This window comes from Rana temporaria, chromosome 7 (assembly GCF_905171775.1).
Source record: "Rana temporaria chromosome 7, aRanTem1.1, whole genome shotgun sequence".
NCBI classification, from domain to species: Eukaryota; Metazoa; Chordata; class Amphibia; order Anura; family Ranidae; genus Rana; species Rana temporaria.
Genome location: NC_053495.1, coordinates 32,613,305 through 32,626,476, shown reverse-complemented (window position 1 = coordinate 32,626,476; position 13,172 = coordinate 32,613,305). Strand labels below are relative to the sequence as shown.

General features: G+C 44.2%; 1 protein-coding gene across 10 annotated transcripts in view; it reads left to right on the top strand.

Moving 5' to 3' along the window:
- MAGI1 (membrane associated guanylate kinase, WW and PDZ domain containing 1) overlaps window positions 1-13,172 on the top strand; it is a 693,886-nt gene that overhangs the window by 496,605 nt on the left and 184,109 nt on the right. The gene's annotated exons all lie outside the window — the stretch shown is intronic.

Below are 13,172 nucleotides of genomic sequence, written 5' to 3'. Positions count from 1 at the left end.
TACACTTTAAAGTGATTCTCCTCCTCCTGACCCGCTGATGCCTTACCGACAGTCCTATTCACTTTAATGGGACAGCTGGTGATGCGGCAGTGACACAACAAGGTGAGAGACGTGGCAGCAGCAGGTGACTGGATACCCGCTAACAGGTGCTGCCACGAGGTGCTCTTTGGGGCTGCTTTCACATTGAGGTGCTTTCAGGCGCTACAGCGCTAAAAATAATGCCTGTAAAGAGTCTCTCCTCTCACTCCAGTGTGAAAGCCCGAGTGCTTCCACACTGGAGCGGTGCGCTTGCGGGACGTTAAAGTGGTTGTTAACCCTAAAAAAAAAAGCCTGCAAGACAAAGGCATAATGAGCTAGTATGCCGTGACTCGTGACTAAAAAAAAAAAAATTTGCGGATGTTAGAAGTATAAAGAAGTTGGTCTGCTATAAATGTTATTTGGGTGAACCTCCGCTTTAATATCATCATGGGCCCCTGGGCAAAGTAATGCTCTGGGGCCCCTACAATGGAGACCGTGCAGGTAAACAGACATCAAGTAGGTAGAAGGCAGACAAGCAGAGCTTCCCCTTTTGGGTGGAGCTCTGCATTAATTACATGAACAATCATTCTGTACAGAAAATAAACAGTGGGAAAAATACTACATACATAAAGTACCAAAGCTGTGCGTATACTGTAATATATCTGCTAGATTGATGCCTCCCCAGCACTCTGACCCCTCTACACCCTAGATATCCCCCCAGCACTCTGACCCCTCTACACCACAGATATCCCCCTAGCACTCCTACCCCTCTACACCCTAGATATCCCCCCAGGAATCTGACCCTGTCACACCCTAGATATTCCTCCCAGCACTGTAACCATATACCATAAGATACCCCTTGTATTGTGACCCCACTATATCCCTGATACCCCCTACACTGTGGCCTCTCTACATCCCTGATACCTCTAGCACTATAGCTGCCCAAGCTACCCCAAGCATTGCTACCCCCTATACACCCCAGATCCCCCCTCAGCATTGTTTTTCCCCCCATACACCCTTGATATCCCCCAGCACCATTATTCCATCCATGTAGTACCCCCTTTTCCAGTGGAGATACAGTGCATGTAAACTTTTGGCTTTGTGCCCACCTCCAGCACTGCTCTCACCTATACCACTCAAGCAGGCAGAAGGAGGGGCAGAGGAGGGAGCATCCCTCTGGGCATTCCAAGCCTTTCGGGTGCAAACAGTGCTGGACAGCTTGGCTCACCATGACACGATCCACAATGCTACTTCCGTGGGTGGGCTCTCAGTGCTGCCGACTCGGCAGCTCCCACTCCAGCTCCTACCCTGCAGCCTTCGAGTCTTGAGCATTTAAGCTGCATGGGGCAGGGTCAGAGAATCACTGGTGCTCAGGCCTTGCCCCTTCCTGCTGGCTGTGAAATGGGTATCGTTCTGCACAGCACGGAGCACCGCTGCCAGCCTGCCTCCCCTGTGTATCCATCACCCTCAGTGCAATCATGGGGCCCCCGATTTCGGGGCAGCGTGGGCTCAAGGACCAGCTGCTTTAGGGAAAGTGCAGGGGCCCCCCCATTAGCCTACAATATAAAATAAACCAATATTGGAGATTTAGCCCACCAGATTCTACCGATAATTGAAAAATCCATTCTAGATGAACAGACCCTTTAAATAGATCCTTTCCCTTGGTGTTATCCACAGACTGTTGGTGCCTAAAGCTCTGCAGAACGCACATCTAGAGCCTTCTACAAAAAAAAAATATCTCTGCGGTTGATTTTCCCGGCCAATCCAAAAATAGAGTGAATTTGATTTCTTTCCAAATAAGGAAGTTTGTATTGATTGCAGGATAAGGCACAGGCTGCAGCCCCCCTCTCTCTGGATACACTTTTGTCTGAATCAATCTCTGCTCCAGCTTCCATCTCTCGGGTCTCGGGTCTGGTTGCCTGGTTACCAGAGTTTCCTCAAGGCAGCTTCTGAATAGCGAACGTTTGCAACTTTGTCATGTCTGCAGACAGCTCTCTCTACTTCAGCGTGCGGCTTCTCTGCAGAACAATCGTTTGACAATGAGCAGCTGCAGTATACAAGCCTTATTACCGCTCTCGCTATTGTGCTTGCTTGGAAACATACATTCTGGGATATGGGTGGCTAAAAGGATCATTGTTTAGGAATAAATTATTAGAACATTTCTTGTCCAGTACGTGTTCGTAAAATTAAAATTTTGATGGTTTGTTTACCTTAAAGCATTACGTAGATGCGGGCAACCTTATTCTTCAATCTCTGTAGGATAAGTCAATTGGGAATGATATTGCACCGACAGCGCCATTTTTACTGGTAGAAATTCCTTTTCCTCGACCCCCAATCCATGACGCCTTCAATGTAATCCGGTATTGAGAATCAGGATGGGGCAGGATGATTTTCTGATTTAAAACCCATGATAGACTCCTGTGTGGCTCTAAGAACAAGAGAGTACCTAGGTCGGGTAGGCAACCTTGGCACCCAGCTTTGATGAAACTACAAATCCTATCATGCCTGTGCCTCTGGGAGTCATGCCTGTAATTGTTAGGCCTTGTACACACAATAGGATCGCCAGAGGAGAACGGTCTGAAGGACCGTTTTCATCAGTCCAAACCGATCGTGTGTAGGCCCCATAGGTTATTTAACCTTCGGTCAAAAAAATGAGAACTTGCTTTAAAATTTAACCGATGGACTGGTAACCGATAGGTCAAAACCGATCGTTGGTATGCAAAAGCATTGATTAAAAACCCGCGCATGCTCAGAATCAAGTCGACGCATGCTTGGAAGCATTGAACATCGTTTTTTTCAGCACGTCATTGTGTTTTACGTCACCGCGTTCTGACACGATCGGTTTTTTAACTGATGGTGTGTACGCATGACGGACCATCAGTCAGCTTCATAGGTTAACCTAAGACAACGGTCCTTCAGACCGTTGTCCTCTGGTTAACCTATCGTGTGTACGAGGCCTTAGGGTTTTGCAATGTCTCAACTAAACTGCCAAGCCATCAAATTGATGGTGTCAATACTGATCACATGTGCTGCACCATGGCAACTGCAGATCAAACAGAGGCTTAGATGACGACTTCCTTGGCTCTAAGGCCCATTTCACACTGGGGCGGGGGTGGCTTCTGTGGTAAAGCACCAATGTTTTTTGCGGCGCTTTACCGCCAATTTCGCTGTGCTATTCAGCCGCTATTCGGACGCTAGTGGCAGATAAAGGGTTAAAAACCACCACAAAGCGCCTTTGCAGAGGCACTTTGCTGGCGGTATAGCCGCGGTGTCCCATTGATTTCAATGGGCAGGAGCGGTGGAGGAGTGGTATACACGCCGCTCCAAAGATGCTGCTAGAAGGACTTTTTTTACCGTTCTGCTAGCGCACAGGGGCTTTCACACTGATGAGACAGCAGCGGCTGTTTCAGGTCTTTTTGCAGGCACTATTTTTAGCGTTATAGCGCCTGCAAACCGGCCCAGTGTGAAAGGGGTCTAAAGGTCAGGAGGGTTTAGTTGTGCTTTAAGCTCCCTATGCACGTGCAGACTGGACCTTCAGGGATTTGTTGCCATGGTCTTGGCTGTGTGCATTTTTGTTGACCACTCATGTTTTATGGGGGCGGCTAGAGGGACCAATATATACACCAAGGCAGCTGTCTTGTGGTTGTGTTTTCCATGTGCAATTATCAACAAAAAAAGCTTCCTCTAGAGATAATTTGTGACACATACCCATAGTAAATCATATAATCTCTCCTCCTTCTGCACCTCAGTGGATGCACAGGTCTCAAATTAAGACCACATAAACATCTAAAGCCTGGTATACACAATGGGGTAGATTCAGGTAGCTACGCTATAATTTACGGCGGCGCAGCGTAGTGTATTTACGCTACGCCTCCGCAACTTACAGGAGCAAGTGAAGTATTCACTTGCTCTGTAAGTCGCGGCGGCGTAGCGTAAATGGGGCCGGCGTAAGCGTGTGTAATTCAAATAAGGAAGGGGGGGCGTGTTTTATGGTAATATGTGATGACCTGACGTGATTGACGTTATTTACGAACGGCGGAATGCGCCGTCTGTGTACATATCCCAGTGTGCATTGCTTCCAAGTACGGCGTAACGACGTATTGGTTTCGACGTATTGGTTTCGACGTGAACGTAAATTACGTCCAGCCCTATTCGCGAACGACTTACGCAAACAACGTAAATAATTCAAATTTCTAAGCGGGAACGACGTCCATACTTAACATTGGCAGCGCCTCCTAATAGCAGGAGCAGCCTTACGCAGAAAAAGCCTTTACGCAAACGACGTAAAAAACTACCGCTGGGCGCACGTACGTTTGTGAATCGGCGTATCTAGGAAATTGGCATATTCTACGCCGACAACAACGGAAGCGCACCTAGCGGCCAAAGTTATATTGCACGCCGAAATTGGCCGTTATTCTACGCCGCCGCAATCAAGTTACGTTGGTGGAGGAAGCCTATTTTTTCAGCGTAACTGCCTTTGAGAATCGGCGTAACGCGAGATTATGGGACAAATGATCGTCCATTTATTATTTTTTCTTTTTTCTTTGCATGCTAGTCTCCATATCAAAAAAGAAGAGTTTACCAAAGTATGAAAATTCTCTTTGGAATGGATGAAATTTATTCTGTTGCATTTGTATTGTATTTTTGGGTGAAAGCTGTATTGATTAAACGAAAATTGCATAGTCTGGCATCGTCCAAGAACATTTTTTGTGTTTGTCGCTTCGGCTAATTTTGTATTTTTTGTTTGTGTGTACGGGCCTCTACTCTCTCTATCTATCAAGGTTGCTTATGTCTTCTAGCGTCTGCAGAATTATACTGCATACAACCATAGAGAATAATATCTAGGATGGCACATACTCCTTAGAAGCCTAGCCCAGTGTTGTACATTCATCCATTGGAGGTCTACACTGATGTTGATAAAAATGAATGGAAGGAACCGGTTGTTGTTTTTTTTTTGGAGAGCATACATTCTCTTTATTGTAGAGAGGTGAAGGATCACACTGGGTGAGTGGACCATACATGCTCGGTGTAGTTCTTGGTACTAGCTCAGTCTGTGGAAGACCGTAATGATTGTTCAGGAAAATCTAACCTGTTTAAGAGGAGGTAGGGGAGAGGAAGGAAAGAAAAGGGTTTGGCCATAAAATAAGACACAAACCACAATCAAGGTCTTTGTAAGATTGGATTTTTTTTATGGGGGTAGCGATGATATCTAGCCGTTTTAAATTTAGGCATTAGCTTCAGTTTAGTAGTTGTGGTGATTCACCAGCTTTATTTTTCTGAAGGATAGTTAGTGTTATTACCCTTCCCTGGTCTAAAGATGAAGATACTCAGCGTCTCTCTACTGACACCCGATCTTAAAGACAAGTGACCCATGGGGCATTGGCTTCTTGCCCACTTGATGTTGACTGTTGCTCCTAATTGTGTGCACAAACGTTGGTCACCATCATAGGAGCCAGTCAAACTGTGTACCTTTTTTTAACAAAGTGTCTGATCTTGACATTATTTGCGTTGAGCAGAAAATTACCAACTTCAGGGTATTCTTTTTGTCCAGTGGTGATCTAAAAATAAAAGCAATCAGGTTGCTACTGAAAACACAGATAGACTTTTTTGTCATATACTGTACTATGATGAATGAGGTTTCTAGAATACATGGCCCTACAAACACTCATCATGGGAGAGCTGGAAGCGAAGAGGTGGATTTTTTCTTTCACGTATGTTGGGTCGTGTTGCTATGGTTACTATACTGTGATGTAATTTCTTTGCACAACTTTCGTGCGGTTAAAAATGATATGTAGTATAAAGGTCAGGTAGGCCAGAATCGTCAAACCGGCAGTGTTTTTATTACCTGTCAAAAAATATTAAAAGGCCATTAAACCTAGATTTCTTCTTTTCCCCTAGAAATGCTATTAATTAAATTTGCTAATGTCTGTAGAAAATGTTTTAATGCCTTGTTAGGAAAAGGTGAAGACACTGGATCTCGGTTATAGACAAACCTCAAAGACTATAGACAATTCTTAAACAATAGATTCATTTATTTTCAAGATTTGCTAATAATGCTCACAAATATGTATGGAAATGCTACCGTATATACTCGAGTATAAGCCGAGTTTTTCAGCACATTTTTTTGTGTGCTGAAAATGCCCCCCTTGGCTTATACTCACCTTTTTGCACCTGATCTCCTGGATTTTTGGGACCCGGTACTAGCACACATGTAGCCCCACCCTTCCTCTACAAGTATGCAAAGTTTGTTGTCTGGGGGACCTACGGCCGGGGAGCACCGATTTTTCAAAGTTGGGCACCCCTTCCATAGACTCCCATGTTAAACAGTAATTTCTACGGTGATTTTGGGGACCCACTACCGGCCGGTCGTAGGTGCCCTGGACCCGGAACTTGGCACACTTGTAGCCCCATTTCTGACGCGGCGACGTGCGTGACCCTGGAAGGTCAATGCTTCCACGCATTCGTCGAATCACTTCGACGCATGCGAGGGCTTTTGGCCGAGCGGACATGTCCGGTGAGTCTGTACAAACGACCGAACATGTCCGACTGACAGGCTTCCAGCGGACATGTTTCTTAGCATGCTAAGAAAAATTTGTCCACTGGAAACCTGTCCGATCCGCCGGAAAATTGTCCGGTCGGACGTACAGACGACTGAACATGTCCGCTGAAACTGGTCTGCGGACCAGTTTCAGCAGACATGTTCGGTCGTGTGTACGGGGCCTTAGATGCTGTTTTCATATAGAGTTCAATAGTAATGTGTAAATAACGTATAAAACCTATGCCTTGCACAACTTTTAAAGAAGTGAACTAGGCCCGATAGGGGAGATTTACTAAAACTGGAAAGTGCAAAATCTGGTGCAGCTCTGCTTAGAATCCTATCAGCTTCTATGTTTTATTGTCAAAGCTTACTTGAACAAGTTGAAGTTAGAAGTTGATTGGCTACCATGCACAGCAGTGAATCTCCCCCAATGCCCATTGTGAAAGGTTTCTTTTACTTTGTAACACAGAGGGAAAAACAACTTCCCATACTTGCTGGACTATTCTTCCAAAGGCTCAATGCACACCAGGGTGTCTTTATTTTTAGGCTAAAAAAACACAAGCTGTAAAAAACGCTGGCTAAAATATGCTGGTAATAGCTTTTTGTAGCAGCGTTTAGGAGCGTTATGCTGCGTACACACGGTCAGACCGTGTGTAGGCTCCATCGGACATTTGCTGTTGGAATTTCCGACAACAAATGATTGAGAGCTGGTTCTCAATTTTTCCAACAAAAAAAGTTCTTGTCGTAGATTCCGATCGTCTGTAGCCAATTCCGGCGCACAAAAATCCTACACATGCTCAGAAACACTTCAACGCATGCTCGGAATCCTTGAACTTAATTTTTCTCGGCTCGTCGTAGTATCGTACGTCACCGCATTCTTGGCAGTCGGAATTTCCGACAACATTTGTGTGACCGTGTGTATGCAAGACAAGTTTAAGAGAACAATCCGCTGGGAAATAAAATCCACGGTTTTGTTGTCGGAATGTCCGATCCTGTGTACGCAGTTCCTTTAAAAAAAAAAGGGGAGATAAAGGCAAAAAAAACGCAATTTTTAGCGTTTAGGAGAGTTTATTAGGAGCATTTCTGCTGGAAAAACGCTCCAAGAAACACTACAAAAACTATTTATTTTTTGCACTTTGGCACTAAATATGTTCTCTCCTTTTGCATCTGTTAAGATGTTGAGCAGATGGGGTTACTTGTGTGCCAATGACTATCATTGAATCTGAGTAAATCTTTTTTTACTGTTTTTGTTGTGGTTAGTGCCTTCTCAAAATTTCACATTAAAGTGTATGTAAAGACAAAGGGCCAGATTCAGATACGAGTTACGACGGCGTATGTCCAGATACGCCGTCGTAACTCTGAGTGTGCAGGGTCGTATCTATGCGCCTGATTCTTTGAATCAGTTACGCATAGATTTCCCTAAGATCCGACCGGCGTAAGTCTCTTACGCCGTCGTATCTTAGTTGCATATTTACGCTGGACGCTAGGTGGCGCTTCCGTATATTTACACGTAGAATATGTAAATTAGGTAGATACGCCGATTCAGAAACGTACCTCTGCCCGACACATTTTTTTACGTTGTTTGCGTAAGGATTTTTCCGGCGTATAGTTACCCCTGCTATGAGGCGTACACAATGTTAAGTATGGACGTCGGGCCAGCGTCGCATTTCCTGTCGATTACGTTGTTTGCTTAAATCATTCGCGAATAGGGCTGTGCGTAAATTACGTTCACGTCGAAAGCATTGACTATTTGCGGCGTAATTTGGAGCATGCGCACTGGGATACGTTCACGGACGGCGCATGCACCGTTCGTTAAAAACGTAATTTACGTGGGGTCACACTGAATTAACAGAAAACACGCCCACATCTTCCAAATTTGAATTAGGCGGGCTTACGCCGGCCCTTATACGCTACACCACCGTAACTTCGGGCGCATAATCTTTCTGAATACCATACTCGCGTCACAAAGTTACGGCGGCGTAGCGTATAGGAGATACGCTACGCCCGCCTAAAGATACACATTTGTATCTGAATCCGGACCAAAATGTTTTTTTCTGTTGTGATATAGTGGTGAGGGTTTAGAACACATATCAAGTTTTTTTTTTTTACTCTCCTCCTTTGTCCTGTCCTGTCATTGTCATTGAGACAGAAAGCAATGGGAATTTCTACATTTTTGGGGGTTTCACCAGAACAAGAGATGGGACATAATGTTCCAGTAGGTAAAAATGTTTGGGAATATGTTTAGTTTAATTGTGAAACATCTACATCTCTCAGATTTGGTCTCACCACCCATGTTCTTTGCATGGACTAGGACATGACTGCATATGGAAAAAGCAATTTTACAATTTAGGAAAATTCATGATAAATCACCAGCCCAGAATCTATTAGAAGAGGTTTGGATGCCCTAAAAGAGCTCAGTATTTTATGTTCAGATAGAGGGCCTAAGCCAACAAGACATTGATACATCAAGTACAAAGCAGGGTAGGTATTTGCTTGTTTCACGTCCATCACAATTTAAAAACAAAGTATTTTATTTCTCATATTCTAATAGAGGAAAGAACTGTGTAAGTCAGGGATCTCAAAACTTTCTGAACAAAGGGCCAGTTTACTGTCCTTCAGACTTTGAGAGAGCTGGACTGTGAGTAGAAAATGCCCTGTGATCTAATGCCATGTACACATGGTTGGAATTTCCGACAACAAATTGTAGCGATACCCCCGGAGGAGCCGCTGGTTAGATTTTGGGATGGCGTGTTACCTCTGTGAGCGTCTAGGGGTAGATGATGATGAGAGTAGCAATGATGGAATGCCCAAACAGCAGGTGTCTTTCTTGTGCTTTTATTCGTGCCCAACATGGCAAACAATAAACTTGAGGTAGACAGATGAAAGATGGGTGAGGAGGAGAATTGCAGATTCAGGCCTAACAGCAACGGAAACAATCCTGCTTCCAATGGTACTTTAGGGCTGATTAGACTCCATAGCACATGAAGTGTGTATAGTAATAACACAGGAAGAGTGTACAGCTTTGGATTTCTGGCAAGATCAACACATATTTTTTGCACTTACTGAGAAGATGAAAAAAAACTTCCAGTGATATATTTAGCAGACTAGTAACATGCAAATAAAGGAGGTTCATTGTTAGGGTTGACATAGACTTTAAAGTAGAATTCTGGTGACGTCACACTTGTCCAGTCAGAGAATGCTTTGTGTTCATTGAGAAATGTAAAACATTCCCTGAATTGCACCTGTACTGAGCCGATTATTCTTTGTTGTTGTTTCTATTATTTTTTTTCCTGATCTGGCCTATCCACTGTCACCATTCTTGCCTAGACAAAAATCATGTCTTCTCTATAGCAGCCTTCAGGGATATCTTTCTAATAAAAGACGATTTCGGCATAGGGCCATCGTGCAGTGGTGGACCACAGCAGGACAACACTGGAATCACTGGGGGGTATGAGCAATATTATTTGAACATAACCCAGTTAAAAGGTAAAATGGGGTTTACAGCAGTATAAACCCCTGGAGGAGGGAGCAGGGGTTAAAGCTTCTCTTTAGCATTGCATTGAAGAGGAAAGCTAACTAACGCTAAACCTGATCTCTGCCACATTCTAAACATAATCTATCTAACCCTGTAAAGCAAAAATCACTGTACTTGTCTATTCTATAGCTGGTCCAGTTTCCAATGGTGGAAGCTGTGTACAGGAGAGGACCGAGAACGGCTTTGAAATGGCCGGGAAGTGTGGTCACCCACAGACTTACTATGAGGCTTCCGTTGTCGGCTGCCTCTCCTGCACCCACCTCCACACTGAAGCCGCCGCTGACAGCTGATGCTGGGAACAGACCAGATCAGCTGCAGAATAGGTATGTATAGCGATTCTTGCTTTACATGGTTAGATAGATTAGGTTTAGAATGTGGCAGAGAGCAGGAGTAGCGTTAGGTAGGTTTTGCCTAAACTTCCACTTTAAGAAAGTAAAGAGAACTTTTTAAATATGTTTTTAAAAGTTCTGTTATGTGAATGTGGACATGGAACAAATAATAAAAGTAAGTGCAGTAGTAGGTAAGTAAATAAAGTAGGTGTTACCCCAATTTGCCTGCAAACATGTTACTTTAAAGGGTCGCTATTATATCAAAAAAACACTGCTTAGGTTTTGAAGAAGTTGCTTTTCAGTATCCTACTTGTGTGCATCACTTCTCACAAAGTTTTTCGGTAACTCCTAGGTAGGTGACTCTCCCCATTCTGCCTAGATCACATGTGGTGCCGAATGTTAGGCATGCATTTCTCTACTTTGCAGGAACAAGTGCTCTGGCATGCACAGTGCATCTCCCTCTGTAGCAGCAGCGAGTGAGCTTAGCGATGTGCAACACGGGAAAGAGGCACACTTCACATAGGTAGGTTTTGAGTGAACAAGAACACTGAGGTGTTGCATCCTTTTATCCAGGCAGGACAAAGGGACGTTGGTGTGGTTTGCTTACTTTACAGGGCTTGGGAGAGACCGTGCATGACTACAGGCATAACATTGCAAAGCAGCAGCTTCTTCAAAATCTGAGCAGTGTTTTTTCATGCACTGGGAGCACTGAAATGCACACAATTTTTCTTTTGCACGTTACCAGTCCGAGTACCCACTTTCTTCTTACACTCACTCCGAAAAAAATTCTTGGCTTTCATTTGGGCCTACAAAAACCCCAGAGAAGCCCGTACTACTCTCTTTGCCCATCGACTAAGAGATTGCCTTGGTGTCCCAAACAACTCAAAGTACTACCTAGCTGCTCAGCTTTCATAGCTTACAATGTTGCACGTGACTTCGGACATTCCCTTATGTGTGCTTCTGGAAATCCCTAACTGTGCTTCTGGGAATCCCTAACTGTGCTCCTGTCCCAGTCTCTGCACTTTTGTGGCTTACACCAGCCTCGCACCCCCCCTCTCAGACCACTCATGACCCATAGCTTGCTTCTCTGAGACTTGGTCCGCTATTTAGGCAATTTAATCTCCCCTTTTCTCCCACTCCTCCCTCTTTCCTCCGGGGCTAGACCAACCTCTGGCTTTTGCCTGGTGGCCTGCTCACAGGTATGTCACCTCTTAGGATCTCACACCTTTCTATCCTGGGCTTCCATTCGTGAGACCCGCGACCTACCCCCGCTGTAACTCTTCTTTCCCATTCCAGACGATGATCTTTGAACGTATCTGCCTTAACTCACCTGGGGCACTATCTCCTCTATTTATTCCTCTTTGACCGCTGGGGGCTTGTCTTGCTTCCAACTGTACATCTCCAAATGGGAGTGAGACTTGGCAGTCTCAATAGATTTATAGGACTGGAGCAAGGACTGGTCATCCATCGCCAAATGTTCTTTCAATCTGGTCACCATGGAGGCAGCCTATAAGTTTCTCCTCCTATGGCATTAGGTTCTGGCCCACATAGCTCATTCGAACCCATCATACATTGATATATGCTTCAGAGCATGTGGTCAAAGCGAGATAAGATTCACATTTGGTGGACTTGCCCACGATTGGTGAGATTCTGCTCTAGGGTTTATGGCCTCCTTTCAACCCTTTTTCATGTACCCCTCCACAAAGACTCCCGGCATGCACTTCTCCTCTGCCCCCCTCTCAAGCCTTTTCTCATACAAACAAAATCTGGCTACCTACCTTTTCATTGCCGCAAAACACACTGTTACTGGAGCTTGGTTGGTTTTGCAGAGGTGAAGAGCATTTTGACCACTGTCATGCTGCATAAGAAGATGACCAGTGCACTTCATGACTCTCATGCTGAGTTCCTCAAATTCTGAAACCCATGGTGGTCTTATGCTCTCCCCACCCTCCCCCAGACCAGCTTGGGTATTCCAGACTAGGGCCGAAACAACTGATCCATTAATCGACAACTAATCGATTATGAAATTAATCGATTACAATTTTCATAATCGTTTAATCGGCCAGTAACATAATGGGGTTAAAAAAACTAAAATTAGCCCTTTATAGTACAAAAAAGCAAATCGCTACTGTAAATATTACTTTCACTGTCCCACAGTAAAAAAATTAACCCCTTACAGTAGTGATTATTTGCTCAGGCCTGGGTTCTGAGTTTTGGTGCTTTTTGCAGAAACACACTACAGTTCACTTACATGTTTTTCTATGGGACACGTTTACATCCATGATTTTTTTTTTTCAGCTGCTGCGTATTTGGAAAGGGCAAGGACTTTTAACTGAAACTTTGCTATTTTTTATTTTTTTTTGGTTCAATATACTTTAATGGAGAAGCTGCAGAAAAGCATGTAATGTGTTTTTGCAGCAATTTGTGTTTTACAATCTGCCCAACAACAAATTGGCCCCAAAAAATTTTAAATTTTTTTTTTTTTTTTTTTTAGGCTCTTATCCGATTAATCAAAACAATAATCGGCCAACTAATCGATTGCTCTTTTCTTGTCTAAGTCTAAGTCTTTTCTTGTCTAAGTCTACACCTCCTCCTTTACCCCTTTTATATTGACTGTTTCTCTTTCCTGGCCTAGTTCTACATCTCTTTTCCCACCCACCCCCCTTTTTTTGTTTTTGTTTTGTTTGTTAGTCTCACCATGTCTTGGACCTCCAAGTCCAATTATTCATTCCCACTTCCGGCACTACCGCCG